We start from the raw sequence: 6,030 nt of genomic DNA, 5'->3' as shown, positions 1-6,030 counted from the left end.
TTTTCTGTCTTGTTGAACTTTGCTACTGGTGCGGGAGCAAGATGGTATCTCATTGTTGTTTTGATTTGCATCTCTCTAATAACTAATGATTATGAGCATTTCTTCATATGTTTGTTGGCCACTTGAATATCCTCCCTGGGGAAGTGTCTATTCATATCTTCTGCCCATTTTTTAATTGATTGTCTTTTTGTTATTGAGGTGTTGAAGTGTTCTATAAATTCTAGAGATAAGTCCCTTGTCATTGCCAAATATTTTTTTCCCAATCTGTAGGTTCTCTTTTGATTCCTTTGGAGAAGTCTTTGGCAGCATTTTTTATTTTCTGTCTTGTTTAACTTGGCTGTTATTGCTGGTGTAAGATGATATCTCACTGTTGTTTTGACTTGCATCTGTCTCATGGCTAATGATCATGAGCAACAAAATCAAATCTGTTTTTACAAACCTAGTATACCCATCTCTTTAATACATGATCCTTATCTACCTCTAATATCATATTCTATGTTTATAAGTGTCTTTCCTTCCCTTCTAGATTGTAAGATTTTTAAAGTCATCTTTATATAACTAATTATATACCTTATATAACTAATAATATAATATAATATTAAGGTCTAAGTCATTTGACTGCTAACCGGGAGGCTGGCGGTTCAAACCTTCCAGCTACTCCTCAGAAGTAAGATTGAGCAATCTACTTCTGTAGTGATACTGCCTCAGAAACCCAAGGTGGTGTTGCTATGAATTGGATCCGACTCCATGGCAGTGTGTGTGCACATTTATATAACTCATAATGCCAAGCATAGAAGCATAGATAAATATTTGTCAGGGCCTGAATATTTTTTACTAGAGCTAAATTTGGCTATGCATATGGAGGTATACCTAGGGTATAGCTCCAAATGGTAAGAGGGAGGATTTTATGAGAATATTACCCTTTTTTTATGTATGTGTCTAGATGCAATTAAGTTTGTATCACTGTTTGGGATCAGTACAAAGAGGTTGGAATTTAACAGTCAGGGTGAGAACCCAGGGACAGCATAATCTACAGGATAATCTATGCCAGGAGTGAGGAATAGATGAGAGAAGAAACAGAGAGATAGAGAGAAACAGAGACAGAGAGAGACAGAGAGACCTAGAGGAGGGAAACCAGGGAAGACACTGAGTCAGTTATGAATAAGCAAACAAGTAGCATCATGTTAGAGAATCAGAAAGATGGCACAGGAGAGGTGGCTACAAGGATTACAGTAGCATTTCAGAACCCAATGCTAGTAAGGACACAGATCCTGCAGGAGTTGAAGAGATGGAGTAAGCATGCAAACAAGACCAAACAGCATTGTCTGTTATATAGCAGTAGGGGCCAAAAATCTTTGCAAGGACTGTGCCCAGTTCAAGGATCTGTCTAACACAGCTCCAGAAGTTAGAATAAAAAAAATCTAATTTGATAATAAACCTCTCCACTGCATTTTCCCAAGGAGCTTGCATCATTGTGAAGGTCAAGAATAGATTCATAAGTCCTGTGAATCTAGGACCCACTTGGAGAGATACATGGAAATACACGAATGAAGTAGGGGATTGTAGTCTTGCACAGTCCCTGACAGCCACTGATGATAACCTCAGCAAATTTGTGTTTGTCCAGTGGAAGACCATCCTTCAGACACATACTTTCATTTGCTGTTTAGTCAGTCAGAATATCGAACTGGACAATTAGAGGAAAAAAATGAATAAGTCATTTTCTCTGCTCCGTAGGAAAATAAAATACATTCAGGAAAAAAGTAAGGAAAAATGCAAATGTAACATGAGTACAGGAATACCTCAAAGATACTGTGGGTTTGGTTTCAGACCACAACAATAAAGTGAATATTGCAATAAAATGAGTATCACAATGAAGAAAAGCATACAAATTTTGTGGTTTCTAGTGCATATAGAAGTTATGTTTACATTATACTATGGTCAGTTAAATGTGTGACAGTGTTATAAAAAGTTTGAAATATTGTGAGAATTACCAAAATGTGACACAGAGACAAGAAATGAGCACAAACAGTCGGAAAACAGTACCAACACACTTGCTCAATGCAGAGTTGCCACAAATCTTCAATTTGTAAAAAACACAGTTTTCTGCAAAGGACAATATAGCAAAGTGCAATAAAATAACATATGTCTGGCCTGGGGCTGGGGGCTGCTTTTTACTTGAGGGCAGCTCTATATTAAGGTCAGGACCTTTGGTAGGCAGGCCCAGGATTTAGGGGGTGGCTCTTTATTAAGGCCAGGACCTGAGTTAGGCAGGCCTAGGGCTTGGAGGATGCTTTTTGCTTGGGTATGGTCTATATTAAGGCTGTGGCCTGCCATGTGGTTTGGTAATATCGGGACTGTGCCTCATTGCTTGCCAACCTTGGATTTGTCAGCCAGCAGCTGAGTGAAGAAAAGTCTCCAGCTTCAGTGGACCAGGAGCAGGAGGCAGAGCTGAAGCCCAAGGTTGAGGGGCTTTCACCTAGCCCCTAGAGCCTGGCACTTTGAACTCAGATTTAAAACCTCTAATTTGTAAGAATAAACTCTTATTTGTTAAGGCCATCCCATTTGTGGTATATTCCTGTCAGAGTGGCACTAGGTAACCAAAACAATGTTTTTGAGTTGCGATGTTGGAGGAGAATGCTAAGAGTACTATGGTCTGCTAAAAGGACTAACAAACCTGTCCTGGAAGAAGTGCAGCCGGAATGCTCCTTGGAAGCGAGAATGGCCAGACGTCGTTTTATCTACTTTGGTCTTGTCAGAAGGAATCATTCCCTGGAGAAGTATATCATGCTTGTTAAAGTGGAGGGTCAATGAAGAAGGGAAAGACCATCAAGGAGATGGATAGACACTGTAGCTGCAAGGATGGGCTCGGGTATAGCAAGGATCATGAGGCTGGCACACCAGGCAGTGTTTTGTTCTGCTGTGCATATGAATGAATGCACAGGAGTCGGAGATGACTCAACGGCCCCTAACAACAACAACATGTCTGTATTAGAAGTTCAAAAAGGAGCAATCCTTATGAGCAAGGAGGCCTTTTGACAGAGGGTAACATTTAAAACAATGTTAACTCAAAATGTGATCCTTGCACTGGCAGCATCATCATCATCTGTGAGCTTGTTAGAAATGCAAAATTTTCAGAACTTTCTTAAGCAGAATCTTGGGGTAGGGCTGGGACCAAGGAATCTGTGTTTTAACAAGATTTTTGGATGGCTCTTTGACATGAGCCATTTTTTCCTATTTCTTCATATGCCTTATGATCTTTTTTTTAGAAACTGGGACATTTAGCTATTATAGTGTGGTAACTCTGGAGATTATTTTCTTTCCTTTTCCTACAGTTTTCTCTTCTTCTTCCTTATTGTTTTATTATTATTATTTAAAATTATTCAAGGCTGTACTTCTCTGCTTCAACATCAGACTACCTGTCTAGGTTCACCTTTTGTAACCATTTAGCTATTGGTTTCCTTGCTTTAGAGGTGCTAGCTGTTACTGCTTCACCTCTAGACTCCCTGAGTGGTGGTGCTGGTTGTGCTACCCCAGAGCCAGACTCTGCCTTGGAGCACCTAGTGTGGCCACTTCACCACTATGCTCCCATATTAGAAACACTGACTGTGCCATTCCAACTCCAGACTCCCCACCTAGAAGTGCTAACTGTGCCACTCAAGCATCTTCTGGTGATTCTTACGCATGTTAAAGTTTAAGAAGCACTACCTTAAGGAATAGAAAGCATAGAAATACCAGGAAGTAGAAGGGGAAAGGAAGGAATTGCAAATAGTGAGTGAGTGGTGAAGAAGGATTCACTTAGGGAAAAATGAAAAATAATGTTAGAAAGATTGTTCAGATCAGATTATGAAAGCACAGCTTACAAAGCCTTTAATTAGGAGCAAATAGGAAAGCAACACATATCCTTGACATACCAAGCTAAGGAATTTGACTTCCAGTCATTCTAGGAGATCTCATTCAGCCAAGATTGTCAACAAAGAAAATATTTTGGTCTGAGCCACAGCAAGCAGCAACTTGTAAGCCACCTCTGGTTTCCTGGAAATTTGAATTACTCTTTGTTAGCCCTGGCTCAGCTGTTGCTCACACTGATGATTGCGTTCCAGTGCTTCATCAAAATTGTCACATTATCTCTGGACTTTTGTTGACTGAAGACTTAATCATATAATGGTCTATTTAAGGTACAGTTTCAAACTAGGATTTACCATGGTAGCCTTTTTGTGAAACATGGGTATTTAATTATAATTTATTTTATTTAAAAAATAACTTTAAGCAATTTTTGCCTTAGAACTTTATTCTGAATTGTTTTCTAGTTGTTCTAAGTATGTGCCAGTCTCATTTCTCAGGGTGTTTGTTTTTTGAAAGCAAAGATATTGTCTTATATTTGTTTTGAATACTCAACCAGTAGTGCGGGAAAGGAGGACTTTAATTAATAACAACAAATGATGAGGAAAATGAGGTTTCCTGGAGTCATAGCTGTAAAGATTTGGTAGTTGCACTCAGAAAGAGCTCTAATTGTTTGGGTTCTTACATCCCAATGGGATGGATGAAAAAGCTTCTTCTAAAATGGGGTTAACTGGATGGTGACCATTGAAATGTTGAAAGATATTGTGAGGACACACATTGTGACCAAATAGTGGAACCCTTAGAAAAGACTCCAGAAAATGACCAAGGAGGTCATAATCAGAACTAGGGACACTGAAGATTGGGACTCACACAACAAAGAAGAGCAAAGAGCAGATGAAAAGGTGAGCACAAGAGGTTGTTTAAAGAATTCTGATAAAGGTGATATGGAGTTCAACCTGAAACTAGGAAGTGTACCCTACAACATCCTCCAACAACTTCTGTCAGCCAGGAGGCTAAGCGAGGATTAAGCTAAAGAATAGGGACGAGTTTCCTCTCTTTGTCCCAGTTCCCTTTGTATATACCCTTCATCCTGAGTAATCTCTGGTTCTCAGAGCTAAAATGTACAGCATTCATCCTGTAGAGAAGCACACAGCCACTTGTACCTATAATATGTACCCTACAACATCCACCAACAACTTCTGTCAGCCAGGAGGCTACTGTGAAGATTAAGCTAAAGAATAGGGACCATCATTCTTTAGCCACCTTGGCCATTCATAGCAATGCAGTCCAAACTGTAAATATTTTCTGGGAGCTTCTGACATCTAGTGCCTGGTGTAAGAGGTCATCTCCTCTATCCATTTACCATTACTTCCTTTGTGCACATGTGCATATTGATTCAGAGTGAGATGGTACAGTCAGCAGGAGGAAGCTGCATATACCAGATACATAGCAAACCTACCAGCCACCCCTTGGAAGGAAGATTGGGGAATCTACTTCCATAGAGATAGCACCTCAGAAACCCAAGGAGGGGTTGCTATGAGTTGGAGATGACTCGGCGGCACATAACAACAACAAAAACAACATAACAAATTCTGTGAAGATTGATATAAGACAAATTGGGAAAATACAGTTAAGTAGACTCAAAAATATCTACAAACCAATTAGTTTCCTTTTCTTCTCCTTGCTTCTTCCTCTCTGTCCCTACATTTCCCCACAGGAAATGTGAAGCCAGTCCTTAAGTGGTTCCTCCACTAGTCAGCCCTTGCATTATCTTCCTTTCTGTGTAGAGAATGCCAGTTGCACACTGTGGAACCAAAGCAAGTCTGATTGAAATTCTCTATAGAACATAGTAGAAATCATGCTTTAATATAGATGGAACTTTATGCATTATTGGAATCCCCGGGTAGTGCTTAACTAATAGGTGAAAAGTTGATAGTTCAAGCACAACTAGAAGCACCTCAAAAGACAGGTCTGGGGATCTTCTTCTGAAAGGTCACAAACTTGAAAACCCCCTAAAGGGTTCTACACTGCACACAGGAGGTCATTATGAGTCAGAATGAATTTGATGGCAACCAAGAACAACAACCATATCCATGATTTCTCTTTTAAATGATTTTATTATGATAGACTGTGGTGTAGTAAATTACACAGAGTGGCTTTTCTAGCCATAAGTCTTTGTACACTCTGTGG

This window comes from Orycteropus afer, unplaced genomic scaffold (genome assembly GCF_000298275.1).
Source record: "Orycteropus afer afer isolate SDZICR_OR568_19922 unplaced genomic scaffold, OryAfe1.0 scaffold00050, whole genome shotgun sequence".
In the NCBI taxonomy this organism is placed as follows: Eukaryota; Metazoa; Chordata; class Mammalia; order Tubulidentata; family Orycteropodidae; genus Orycteropus; species Orycteropus afer.
This window is presented reverse-complemented; position numbering follows the sequence as displayed.